Source organism: Leiobunum rupestre, chromosome 2 (assembly GCF_980474605.1).
Source record: "Leiobunum rupestre chromosome 2, qqLeiRupe1.1.hap1, whole genome shotgun sequence".
NCBI classification, from domain to species: domain Eukaryota; kingdom Metazoa; phylum Arthropoda; class Arachnida; order Opiliones; family Sclerosomatidae; genus Leiobunum; species Leiobunum rupestre.
In genome coordinates, this window is record NC_143385.1 from 15897850 (window position 1) to 15911155 (window position 13306).

Genomic DNA, 13306 nt, shown 5'->3' on the forward strand with positions numbered 1-13306 from the left:
TTAAAATGGTTTTAAATCCTTAACTAATTGTATCTAATTAGGATTAAACCTTCTGCTTTATTTCTTAATTTATAGCTGGGACTATATCGCACATAAAGTTACTATTTATAAAAGTAAATTATTTTGGTCGTTGATTTCAAAATAATATATATATATATATATTTGATAGTTTCGTTCTTGGACTATGTAACCGCCTCGGTTGCGTTCTCTTGTTTTGTTTAATTAATTTGTCATTTTATATTTTATGTTAAGACCCCGAGTGTTTCCAGGTTCTATATTATATTCGTTGTTTTGGATCTGGGAAACGAAGTAAGTCTGTGGGAATGTCCCCTCGAACTTTCCGTTATCATATGTCTAAGGTTAAGTGGACGTAAATTACATAATAATACAATAATACGTAATAAGTCTATTTTTATAAATAAACTAGGTAAAGTACCCCCCTGTTAATGGAAATATCTAAATCTAAGAAACGTTACCTATTTAGTACAAATTTCAGTTTAAGTCATGTACATAATAAAGGTTGGCCCCCTAGTCATTTTTAATGTATACAGTCCCCAAAGAACTACGTGGCCTGAGGCCCCAGACGGCAAATGTGATCTAAGTGTGATCCCCATTACGTTTTGGGTCAAATATTAAAGTAAAGTAATGTAGATTTAGTGCTCGGATTTCGATTAATTTTTGTCCATGAATAAAGTAAGCTCGGCGATATTTAAATAATATTTATTTAAATAACCAATAGTTGAATAAAAATTGTAAAATGTTTAAATAATCGAAAGTGAATAGGCCTATTATTTAAATAAATACCACTTTTATTCAAATAAATGCTTGGTTGCGTAAAAAACATAATTAAATAAGTTCAATGATATTCTTTTTACCAACGTTTTTTAAATAAATCGGAAAATTTGTGGATAATGAATAAACAATTCCGAGCACTATGCAGGTTTCAGTGTTAAGCCTAGGCCCCAAAGAATTCAATAGAAGGAGGCAGGGAGGAGAGGTGTTATTGTCAGTTTGAGAGAGCCCCCACGCAAAAACCTTGAAAAATAACATTAAACTTCCAACAATAGACTCTTAAACGCGCCTTCCCAATCGACCGCCCTTACCTTACAGTCTATGGGGAGGGTGATGAAAAAACCGGTTTTGGGGGGATGAAATTTCGGTGGTAGAGGGCTGGCTCGTGGGTTGTCTCTACGATAATGGCGGCGCCCAGTAAACGTTTCTTAAAAGAGTGTATAGCCCTAGAATAAACAATACTTTCGAGAGAGAAACTCCGCTTAACAACAAGTCAAGGACACCTCATGTGATCACGGACCCCAGCAAAAACGTCGTTGGAAATGACCTAGTCACGTAGACCCAAATATCCAATGCCCAATTAGAGCACCATCATTAAGTAATGATGGACAAGACAGAGGGCATTAAAGGACCCCGCACCCTCGAAACAAAAAAGAAACCAGGAGAGACACCCCGAAAGACTCACAGGCGGAAACTCCGCTCCGCCATGGCCCGACCCTTCACTTAAAAAACTTTAAACTTTAACCCAAACTTAGAAAATTTAGCGAAGTCTAAATGAAATTAAAATATCCCCTAGCATTTTAAATGTCAATCCCCTGCGAGTCCCCTGACGTATCCAGCTACGAAAGTCAATGAGTCCAGAGAGAAAGCTAATCCAAATCCAAAGAGAGCGAGAGACGTAAATCCGATCCAGAGTCCGAGATTTCCGTTCAGGTCCGAAAGAGTTAGCCCGCCGAAGACTGCTGGGAGCCTACTAGCGTCATCCGGAAATCCCGTAAACCGAAGATACTACAGCAGAGTCGTCAAAATCCAGAGAAAGAGTGTGGTGACTGTTCGCGAACCCGCCAACCCTCCCCCCCCCCCCCTCCTCGCCCGTATCGGACTGTCGGAACAAGACCCCCGCGCAAAAGATGATAAGAAGTTCCTCCTCTCCAGAGAAGAAGCAAAGACGAAAGACAAAAGCACAATTGATAAGTAGTGGATTTCCCTACGTTTCCCCCTAAAAATTAACTGGGTCAAATAGCGAGTCAAGTAAAGTCTCCCACCTTCAAACTGATAAAATCACCCTATATCTAGAGTTTCCCTTCTAAGACCCAACCAAACAAAGCAATCAAGTCCCCTAACCCTACGTAAAGTTCCATTTTACCCGTGAGTTCCTGAGATATCAGTCATTAAGGCCGAGAACCGAAAGAAAAGAGTAAGTTCTCTTAAAGATTTTGCCAGGTCCCCTCGTTTTATTTTATTTTATAATTTTGGTTTATGTCCCCATTACATTGTTGACAAAGTGTATTTTTGTTAAAAGGGCAATAAAGATAATTTTGATTGAGATCGTACTAGTGTTGTTAATTTTCCGGAAAAATAAAATGCGCAAAATTTTCCAGAAAATTAACCCCAAATTAGAAAAATAAAAAATTGAAACATAAATTACTTTTTAAGGGTTTTTAATGTTTTTAACTTTTTATCGATATAAAATGTCTAATATCAGTAAGCATACTACAAAACGTTAATAGTGTTACATTGTTAATCAGTTTAAACTAGTCTAGTGGTTTAGTTTTACTTTTAGATTCGAAAAAATGAAGTGAAAATCCCGCTTTATTTCAGTTTGCAAACAATATATTAGACAAATCATGGAATTAATTTTTTTTATTTTTTGCGGAAAAATACGGAAAATTTTCCGGAAAAAAAGGCCCCGGTCATTTTCCGCGGAAATTTTTCTGGCTTACAACTTTAGATCGTACTGTTTTTCCGTTTGAGATTCCACAACCTCCTCTTTCCCCTTCCCTTTTTAAAATCATTTTCGGTTGGAGCCTACAATACTATTAAAATCACATTTGATTAATTACCATCTAATCACGAAAACGCTCTGACCCTCGAGGGTTATAACTATGTGTAAATTTGGGAAACTAAACCATTGCCAGAGTTGGTTCGATCACTTAGATTTTTTTATTGGCAAAATATTTTTCTACCACGGATGGCGCTAGTGACGCTACGTAGTCCCTTCAAATATTTTGTGGGCTTTACCTTATTGCACTGGAGTACCTAAGGAAAGGAAACACTACGAAGTTTTCGTGTCGATCAAACTCGGTTCCTTAAGATCTCTAAATTAATTAATTGTAGCTTTGTTATAAATTCATTAGCAATATAATTTTTAAAAATTGCAAATAATCTAAGCAAACCTAAACTAATCAAGAGCAAAAAGGCAAAACTACGGTCAATGATATTCCTTTATCAATTCTAGTATAAATTTTGTATTTCAGTTCAAATAATGTTTGAGAAACTAAAATTAAATGTTCGCTGATTAATTATAAATATTTAAAAAACATTTCTTTAAAATTCGCACTTGTTAAAACGATACAAAGCGATCCCAGCAGTTAGCTTGTAAAATTTTAATTTCCCGCTATCTGCTATAAATTAGGTTGCACCTCAGTACTTCTTTGTATTGGGTTAACGCCGTTAATTATCTGAAGGGGCTACAAAGTGTCGGGTGCGCCATCTATTTGCCACTTTTTCTTTAGCCAACTCTCCTATGGTAGAATTGCTAAGTGATCGAAACATCTTTCTACAACCCTGCCCAGGGGCGTACCTAAGAGAGTACGTTTCGGGGGGGGGGGGAGGTAAGTGAAATTTGCCAAGTAAAAACCAAAGTTTGTCAAGTCGTCTATAAGTTTGAATTGTTGCGGTAGTTTGAATTGTTGCGGTAGATTTCAATTTAAATGTTTCATTAAAATTATAATCGATGGCGCCATCCGCTGTTAGCGGCGGGAACTATATACTATACAATTGAATTAATAGTACTAATGTACCTTGAAAGTTATAGATGGCGCCACCCGTATAATGATAGAGTTGACGGCTGAGTGTGCCGACTCGAAATTTCAGAATTTGTTTCGCGAAACCACGACTACCGAACGCGCCTATGTCATTCTAGCGGTACTATTCCCAATTCAATGGCGAAAACGGCTCGGCGTCTAGTACTCTAGTTATAGACTCTTTTTTTTGCAATTTTGCTGGGCACGTTCATCTTGAGTTTACCCCCCTTAACCCCCATTTTCCATATCCTGGGACCAAAGACCCGAGCCTAGACCCCCCACCGGTGGTTCCAGGTAATGGCTGACTAGCGGGCGGCCAAAGAGAGGGGTCGAAAAGACCGCGAAAAAGAGTGTATAGTGAGTGAAGCATTTGCGTACTCTCTTTATATTTAAAGCGATATACACGAAGAAGAAAAAAGAGATTGAACGATGTACAGCAATTTACAAATCCCATCAAACCCGCTTACTATTTTCTCGTCGTGTATCCCGCTGTAGTAAAAAATAGATACGTTTCATCCTGACGAATACTAGTTGTTGACTTGTTGTTTAACTGAACTGCTTTGAATAACTGGAATTATTCATACCCAAATATAACATAAACAATTCAAACACTTGTTACTGAAATATTAACGTAAGAACAACCGACACTGTATCACATGTTATCTTTACCCAACGCAACTTTAGGAATTGTAACCCTTCAGGTTCATTTTCCCCCGCATACTTACATATTTTAATTTTTTCTGTGTGTTATTTACTTTTGTTATTACATTCCCCCCCCCCCCCGCACTCTGACTACCGATTCTCAAAGCCCCCGCGTCAGACCAATCTGGTCTTGAACATATTGTTTAGTATTAATTTAATCAATTTTAATGAATATTCTTGACCCCTCGTAACGTACCATATACCAAACGTCGTATAATTTTAAGATCTAATACATAAAAATTATCCCCGCGAGTTAGAAATAATTAAAATTAACTTAAACTTAAGAACTTAAATAATTTATGACTGGTACATAGGAATCCCGTATAATTTACATAGCTCATAGGATCTGGTCGAACCTACCCTTAATTATAAAAATTAAGTTAATCAATTAATTCGTTCTCTTCAAATAAAATATAAACTAAATTCCTGCCTTCAGCAATGCTAAGATTAGAGCCCTCGCATTATAGAGCTAATTGGCGCCTTTTCCTTCTATCCCCGGCCCATGGTGCAATAAATTCCGAGCCGGCCCGACCCAGGTTTTCCCAGAAAACTTTCCAAACTAAATTAATAAGGTCCCCTCAACTCACAGCGTTCCCATGGAACCATTGTCATACTAGCGGGCCTCTAACCCACTATCAGATAACCCGGATACGACAAAAAGCGCACATTTTCCCAGGCCAGGTCATAGGTCGAAAGTATGCCGGGACATTTTGTGTCTACGAAAGGTGCAGTCCCTCGCTATTGTCCGAGTAAAGGTTAAAATAGACCCCCCGAGTTCGAGAGCTCATATCCATTTTGTATCGTTGTACTGTTAAGTTATCCGTTCGTGTTTTCCCCTAGCGGTAGTATTTTTGTGGAGTTTTTAGAATTAATTGTAGTGTTTTATTTTAATCATAGTTACCAGAGATTAGTGTGTATTGTTTATTTGTTTCCCCTCGCTGATTTAAGTCAGAATGGCAGAAAGAATAGAAGTTGGAACTGATCCTATTGAGAACCGTAAGATAAACTTTTAATTAACCAGTTAGTCAGAGTGTTTTAATTTTTATATCTATTGTGCATGTTATCCCCCCCCCCCCGCCTTGGTGAATTAATATCTTTGAGCAAGGGCTAGGAATATTTCCGTCCATCAATTGTACGACGATTCCTTAAAAAGGTTACAGAATATTGGCTTGTGAAATTTTCACTTTCCTAAAACATATCACTATAATATTCACGACTTACCTAATTTACCCTAAGTAAAAAAAACTGTAACAGCTCCTATCGAAATTAAAACTAGGTATTTTTATAAATTTTATACAGATTGCCAAATTTAACGTGGAAAATTAAAATTATTAAAGAAAAAGATAAAACTTCGTTAAATTTGCATATATATTTACTAAATTTAGTAAATATATATGCAAATTTAACGAAGTTTTATCTTTTTCTTTAATAATTTTAGCTAAGCATATAGAATTGCGGCCCCTTTTTTAACACTTTGTAGAAAATTAACACTGAAATAATAACGAACAACCGATATTCTCTATCACGCGTCTATCTGCCTTTGAATCTTATAAGGTGTTGTAGGAAAAATGACTATTTAAAAATATTTTACTACAAGGCTGAACTAAAGTTCCAACACACTAGCTGCCTAGCATAGAAATCAGGTCTTGTTATACATAAGGGGAAGCAACTACATAGAAATGTCAAACATAGTTAATGACTTTAGGGAAGTAAATTGCTGGGAAATTCTAAATGATTTGTTGCAACATCGTTTACCATCGATTTAGTAGTTTTTTTTAATTAACTAACATGTTTCATAATTTTCATCTTGCCAAGTCCACCTCGATTTGCCAACTCTACAAAGCAGCACCCCCCCCCCCCCATAAAGGTACGTCCCTGACCCTGCCATTGCTCAACGCTTTCAAACTACAATTGGATCTGCCACGCTTTCCATTTTTATATTTTTTAGTTTTTAATGTCACTTTTCTTATCAAAGTGTCGGGTATCTGTCAAACTCTTGCTTCCTTTACGGTCATTTTAAGTTTGATCGCGTTAGCGAACCACCGTCAAAAGTAAATAGGGGGAGAAAGTCTGGCACTTGGGTCCAACCGCACGACGTCTTATTTGAGGGGTAAAATTTTTGGCCTTCGGAAATGACTTCCCCCTCGCCTCTTTACAGGGACACAAAGGTATCGGTTGTACTTCGCCACGATGAAAAATAGTCCTCTATAAAATACGTGAATATTAAACTTTTGCTTTCGATAATTTGGTTAATTTAGTTCCTAAATAAAGTAGATATATGATAGAAACTAAAATGCGACATTTTAAAATAGTAACACGACTTTTGAAAAGAAATAAACTGGAACTAGAATAACGCTCACACAAATAGTGGAGAGCGTGGCGCCATCTAATAGCAGAGATCGGGACTAAAATGTTACCTGGTTGAAATTAAAAGGAAACACTTGTTGCATACCGTACTGCAAACGTAATACGTTTAGTTCTAAAGGAATTAGTATTCATCTTTTTCCGAAAGATAATTTTATACGAAATGAATTAACTCTGCCTCCATGAGAAGCCTTAAAATTGCCCGGTTATATAAAAATATTACGTATAATTTTAATTATTTATACCATAAGAGGATGGAAATAATAATAATATTATCTTCTTACACTTAGTTTTAGTAACATTATATATTTTATCGAAAATTAACATTAGTATGTTCCTTATACACGTGAGCCGACGCATTTCTTATCTGACGCAAAATTCTCATGAGGGCAAAAACGCGTCTCCACTGGCTTAAATGACTTTTTGGCTATCCATTCTAACCGTTTAACCGACCGACAGGAAATAGTTCCTTGAACTTGCTTCCCAGATGAATTTGGAGAGGGGAGTAAAAAAACCGAGTATCTTTTATTGAAGCGTCCATTGACGGTTTTGTTACGAAGTGTTTACCCTTTTACGGCACGTGACCTCAGAAAAATCGGGCTCCATCGGTTGCGGTAAGGCGCAAACCACGGAGCGAATTTTTTTTCTGAGTTCCGGCGGGAAGTGGGTAAGCACTATCGGCAACGCGCGAGAGAGTGATTTCGAATCTAGGGTACGAGTTTAAATTATCTTCTTCGGTTAATTATCTTTGATTTGACAGAGATACTATTTGAAATCGCGAGGCGGTGACATGGTTGCCAGGGAATAAAATTCAAAATTTTCATCTTGAGCGCGGACCGGAATACCACAAATGCACTACTTCGCGCGTAATGTGCTATCCTTATTGGTTAGAAATATCACGTGATCACTAGCTCTTTAAAAAGGTTGTCAGGCATGGTGGAAGGTAAAATCTGAAGGCAGTGATAGACTTTCTCCCCCTATTTACTTTTGACCACCGTGAATGACAACGGAGGTATTTCGAAGTACTGTATTCTAGCTGGACAGAGTGGCACACATTCAGTTTGCGTGTGTACCATCCATCAAAATGTGAAACTGATGATCGAAAATTCCAAAATGAGTGCTGCAACAGACGGACAGTTTGCAAACTACAAGGACTGCCTTTCAAGAATGGTATGTAATCCAGCATCCATTGACTGTTACTTCTCAAACTGCGATTCTTGTCCTGGAGTTGATGAAATCAGAAATATATTGGAAGATACATTTGAAGAACAATGCGTTGAAACAGTCACTTTTCGCCAATGGATATCAGTTGACAGGTGTAACTTGGAAACTCTGCAAAAAACTATTTCTGAACTTCTGGATCATTTCATCAACAGTCTCGATGCGCTTCTTCGCCATGATTTCATCGCCAAGCAACAAAGCGCTTTTATGACTCATACGAAGGAAAATATGTCGTAATCTGACGTCTTGGTAGTGTGCGACTTTGCAGAAAATTACAGTTTCGTTCTCCAAGACGAAGCGCAATCGTTCCATTGGAATAATGCACAAGCAACAGTTCACCCCTTCGTGATCTATTACACGAGTGACGACAAAGTTGGCCATTGTAGCTTTGTTGTAATTTCGGAGTGCCTTGAGCATAATACCGTAGCTGTGCATTTATTTCAGAAAAAGCTCATTGAGTTTTTAAAGTCGAAATTTCGAGAGAAAGTAAAGAAAACCTTTTATTTCTCGGATGGATCTGCCACGCAATACAAAAATAAGAAGAATTTTTTAAACCTTTGCCACCATGAAAAAGATTTTGAAATGAAAGCAGAGTGGCATTTTTCAGCTACAGCGCATGGTAAAGGCCCTTGTGATGGGGTAGGGGGCACGGTTAAAAGAGAGGTAGCAAGGGCAAGTCTGCAAAGACCATATGAACAACAAATTGTGACTACTTATCAACTCTACTACGAATGGGCAAAATGCAACCTCTCCAAGACCACGGAATTCACCTACGTAACCCAACAAGAATATGTTGAAAATAAACAATATCTCGAACAACGCTTCGCACACGCTTTAACAATCCCAGGTACTCAAAAGCTTCATGCCTTTATTCCTACAGACTGTGAAATAAAAGTATCTGCTAAGCCGTTTTCCTTTGCACCAGATTCTAAGGACTATTCCGTCGCCCATCAAGGTCAAATTCGAAATTTGGATGAATTAAATGGTTATGTCATTTCAATGTATAATGGAAAATGGTGGCTTAGTTATGTTTTAGACAAAAATGTGGAAGAAAGTGAAGTGAAAGTGACATTTCTCCACCCTTCTGGCCCTTCTCATTTTTTTAAATACCCTTTAAACTCCGATGTACTCTGGATACCTTATTCAGATGTAGTCTGTAAGGTCAACACACTTACTCCAACTGGCCGTTCCTACACTCTTCCAAAAGATGAAATGAAGAAGATTTCAACGGCATTAAAAACGCTTTGAAAATTTTTATAAATAAAAAAATTATGTAAAAGATATACATTTCTGTCTGAAAGCTATGTGCGGGTGTAACTTCTATACTCTGTAACTTTTGATTGCATTGTGATCCCAACATGAAACTTGGGGACATGTAACAAAATTGTTCAGAGTAAACCTGAGATTTTTTTTAAAATTTTAAAATTATGGATTTTTTAAAAAAGTGACATTTAAACGTAAACATACTTTTTGAAAAAATTTAATTTCTTTTAAAAACTTCTTTATATCTCAATTGAAAGCCCATAAAAGGAGCTTTAAAATGAGATATTGCTCATTCCTCTATCTCAACTGGTTAACGAGAAAAAAGCAGCTAAATATTTCAAGATGACGACATTTTTAATTTTAATTAAAATAATAAATAGGCAATTATTTTTAACGAAATTAAAAAAAAATTATATATTACAATTTCCATGCATAGTTATGTAAAGACACCTTATATACCAAGTTTCATCAAAATCTAGAAGCACAAGGGAGATTTTAATTCAAAATTGTGTTGATTTGACATGGAATGACTCAGTATACTAATTGATGTTGTATTCTGTCCACGCAAAGAATATCCACCCCAGGAATGGAAAGTGTAGCTCTATCTAGTGCAAAGTATTTGTCCCTAGCCTCCAGAGCTATAAAAAGTTGTCAGCCATATTTCCGGATTCTGCGAATACCAGTGATTGGTCATTTTTTTAAAAATAATTTTCTTCGCTAAATTCGTCTGCTCAAAAATATATTTATAAGCTTAACAGTCTTAAGTTTCTCAACGTGAAATGGTATGTTTTTTATGATAATTCTGCATTTTTAACTTAATTTATATTAATAAACCTTATTATTGTTACACATTTGTTCCTGGTATTATTAAAATATCATTATATATTTGTACAAGTTATATATAAATTGATAGCATTTGGATAGCACCATACAGCAAGGTGAGGTGAGCATTTAAATAATGTTATGTCTGAGTATTTTCACAGTATTTATGCTTTTTTCCTATTGTTTATTATTAGAAATTTGAAATTAAAGCTATCTTCGAGACCGTTTTACTATAGTAAAATTAAATAGTATCTACAGTGATTCAATAGCAATGTCTCATGGTATTCCACAAGGGACTATTCTACGAGGGGCTAACCACTCTTAGAAAGTCTGTACACCGGATTACGCTTAGATTAGCACTGCCAAAGGCAGGGACTTCAAAGATTACGCGTAATCCCATTAGTACATTCAAAGCTACGGCTCTGTACACCGATTACGCGGAGTGATAAGCCCCTCGCTATTCTAGGACCGATACTGTTTTTGGTGTACGTAAATGAGCTATGCAATCTACAAATTCATGGGCGTATTATATCATTTGCGGATGATACATTAATTTTATGTGAAGGTAATTCATGGGAAGAATCATTTTTAAACGCTCAGATAGCTCTTGATCATCTGTATAAAATATTAAATATGAGCTTATTAACCTTAAATTCGGATAAAACTAAATACATATGTTTTGCTCAGAGACCTAAAATAGAAAATTACTATAATTTATCCATAAACATCCATAACCATTTGATTCATAACCATTGTAACCATGACTGTACCGAAATTGAGAGAGTGGAAAGTGTTAAATATTTGGGAATAACGATTGACTCAAAATTAAACTGGAAATTTCATATTAATAATATTTCAAAAAATTACGTGCATGTCAATATAAGTTCTACGAACTGAGGAACTTTCTACCTATATGTCGGTTAAAAACAGTTTATTTTGCTATTGTCCAATCGATAATTTCCTATGGTATGGTTGGATGGGCTGGAACGTATAAGGCTACTCTGGAACCGTTAGGAGTTATCCAGAGAAACATTATAAGAATTTGTTTAAAGAGAAATCGCTACGAACAGAATGTTAACCTATATAGAGACTTCTCAGTCTATACTATTAATCAACTGTACGCTAAAATCATTTTAATCTATACTTACAAAAATCGAAAATCATTAGCTTCTCAAACGATTTATAGTACCCGTGGTATTACGAAGAAAAAATTACCAATTGAGAAAATGTTTAAATCAATTGGAAAGAATCATATAACTTATCTAGGGCCAAAATTATATAACTTATTGAACACTGAAATTAAAAACTGTACTAATATAAAACTATTTAAACGCAAAATTTGTTTAGGATTTAGCTATATTATCCCTTTTAATTATGGACTTATCTACTTTTTCGCGTATTTTATCATCCTTCTCATAGTCCATAGGTGGTTTCTTCTAACTTAACTTATCGTATATACTATTCTCCACCACACTCCCCCCTTTTCGGCTTTCCGTTGCTATACGCAACGCGTTTTGAAATTTTTAATGTTTAGGCTTAGTTTCTCTTTTCGATTTGATAGTCGCCAGCCAGATTTCCCGCACGATACTGATGAGTTCCAAATAGAACGAAACCGGTCTACCGTTGGAATTTCTGGCTATTTTATTTTATTTATTTTTAATTTAGTTTATTACTCGAAGATCTATTTGATCCGAGTTTCGCGTTGCTCGAAGACCTATCGGTACGAGTTATTAGTAAGTTTTTAATTTTCTTCAAATTTGTTTAGGATTTAGCTATATTATCCCTTTTAATTATGGACTTATCTACTTTTTCGCGTATTTTATGATCAAAAATTATGGTGACGAAAGATTGAAAAATGTGTTTTTTTCTTAGTTATTAATATTTAAAACTGATTAACCTTTAATTTTCTTACCTAATCTTTTTGTTTTTCAACCTCAAAGCCTTGATATGATTTAAAACTATTATTATCCCCACCACGCACAAGTTTCCCGCATGTGGTTGGGGTGATGAATTAAACAACTATAAACATATTTTGTAATGTCAACATCAATAAATTATTATTATTATTATTATTATAAGATGGTGAAAACCTGCTTTTATGGACCATGCACATCGAGTTTGAACCCAAAAACGAAAAGCGTGAATGGAGCCCCAGGAGTTTTTTTTGTAAAGTTTCCTTCCATTAAAAAGGAGCCAGAGAGGTGTAAAAAATGGGTTGAAGCTTGTGGTAGAAGAGATCTCAATATAGACAAAATAAATAAATTTAGCAACATTTGCTCAAGGCATTTTAATGGATTTCGAGGGCCAACGCCAGATTACCAGGATCCCATTCCTCTGTCAGAGGTTTTGACCCCAACTATGTTGACAACTCCTTCTGCAGCAAATACACACTCAAAAGAAACAATGATAATATCAAACAGAAATGCGAATAAAACACCAAAAATAGACATTTACCATTTAAAAGGAAAGAACTTTTCATTCCTGATAACATCGTTAGTCAGACTGAAAGATTAGAGGTAGTCTTAAATATTCTAGTAACTAAGTAATAACAGAATCTTAACTGTTTTTTATTTAATATTTAAAGGGGCAAGCTGTTTCTATGAATATTGTGAGGGGCTAACCACTTTTTGAAAGTCTGTACACCGGATTACGCTTAGATTAGCACTGCCAAAGGCAGGGACTTCAAAGATTACGCGTAATCCCATTAGTACAGGCAAAGGTACGGCTCTGTACACCGATTACGCGGAGTGATCAGCCCCTTGGGTATTAGCATAGCTGATTATTATTATTATTATTAATATTGGCGTTGAAATTGTCAACTTATTTCCTCCTACAGGATGGGCAATGGAAGCTGGTCCTACGAGTGCTACATTTTCAAAACATCAAAATGACTTTAAAACAATATATGCCCAAATATTCATATAAAATGCAACGAGGATGTACTGAACCTTTTAAAGAAGATTGATGGGTATAAATTGTGCCCTGGAAACGCAGATACAGATTTGGTTGCAATACTTCAAGAGGAAAAATACTGATGGTAACCAAGCTTACAGGAAAAAAGGTTTTTACAACGATAGATTGAATTCTGTTAACAGCATTAGATGTGTCCGTATTCT

The 13306-nt window shown here is 35.8% G+C and overlaps 1 long non-coding RNA gene across 6 annotated transcripts in view; it reads left to right on the plus strand.

Annotated features, from left to right (window-relative positions):
• The first annotated feature begins 2088 nt into the window (after nucleotides 1-2088).
• The window catches only part of LOC149956211 (uncharacterized), a 32060-nt gene continuing 20842 nt past the window's right edge, over nucleotides 2089-13306 (plus strand). For 5 of the 6 annotated variants that reach the window (XR_016478171.1, XR_016478172.1, XR_016478174.1 and 2 more), the window contains exon 1: nucleotides 2089-2209. This is a non-coding gene — a long non-coding RNA (uncharacterized LOC149956211). Of the gene's footprint in view, nucleotides 2210-13026; nucleotides 13252-13306 lie in introns of all 6 variants that reach the window. The other variant, XR_016478169.1, reaches the window with a different exon arrangement.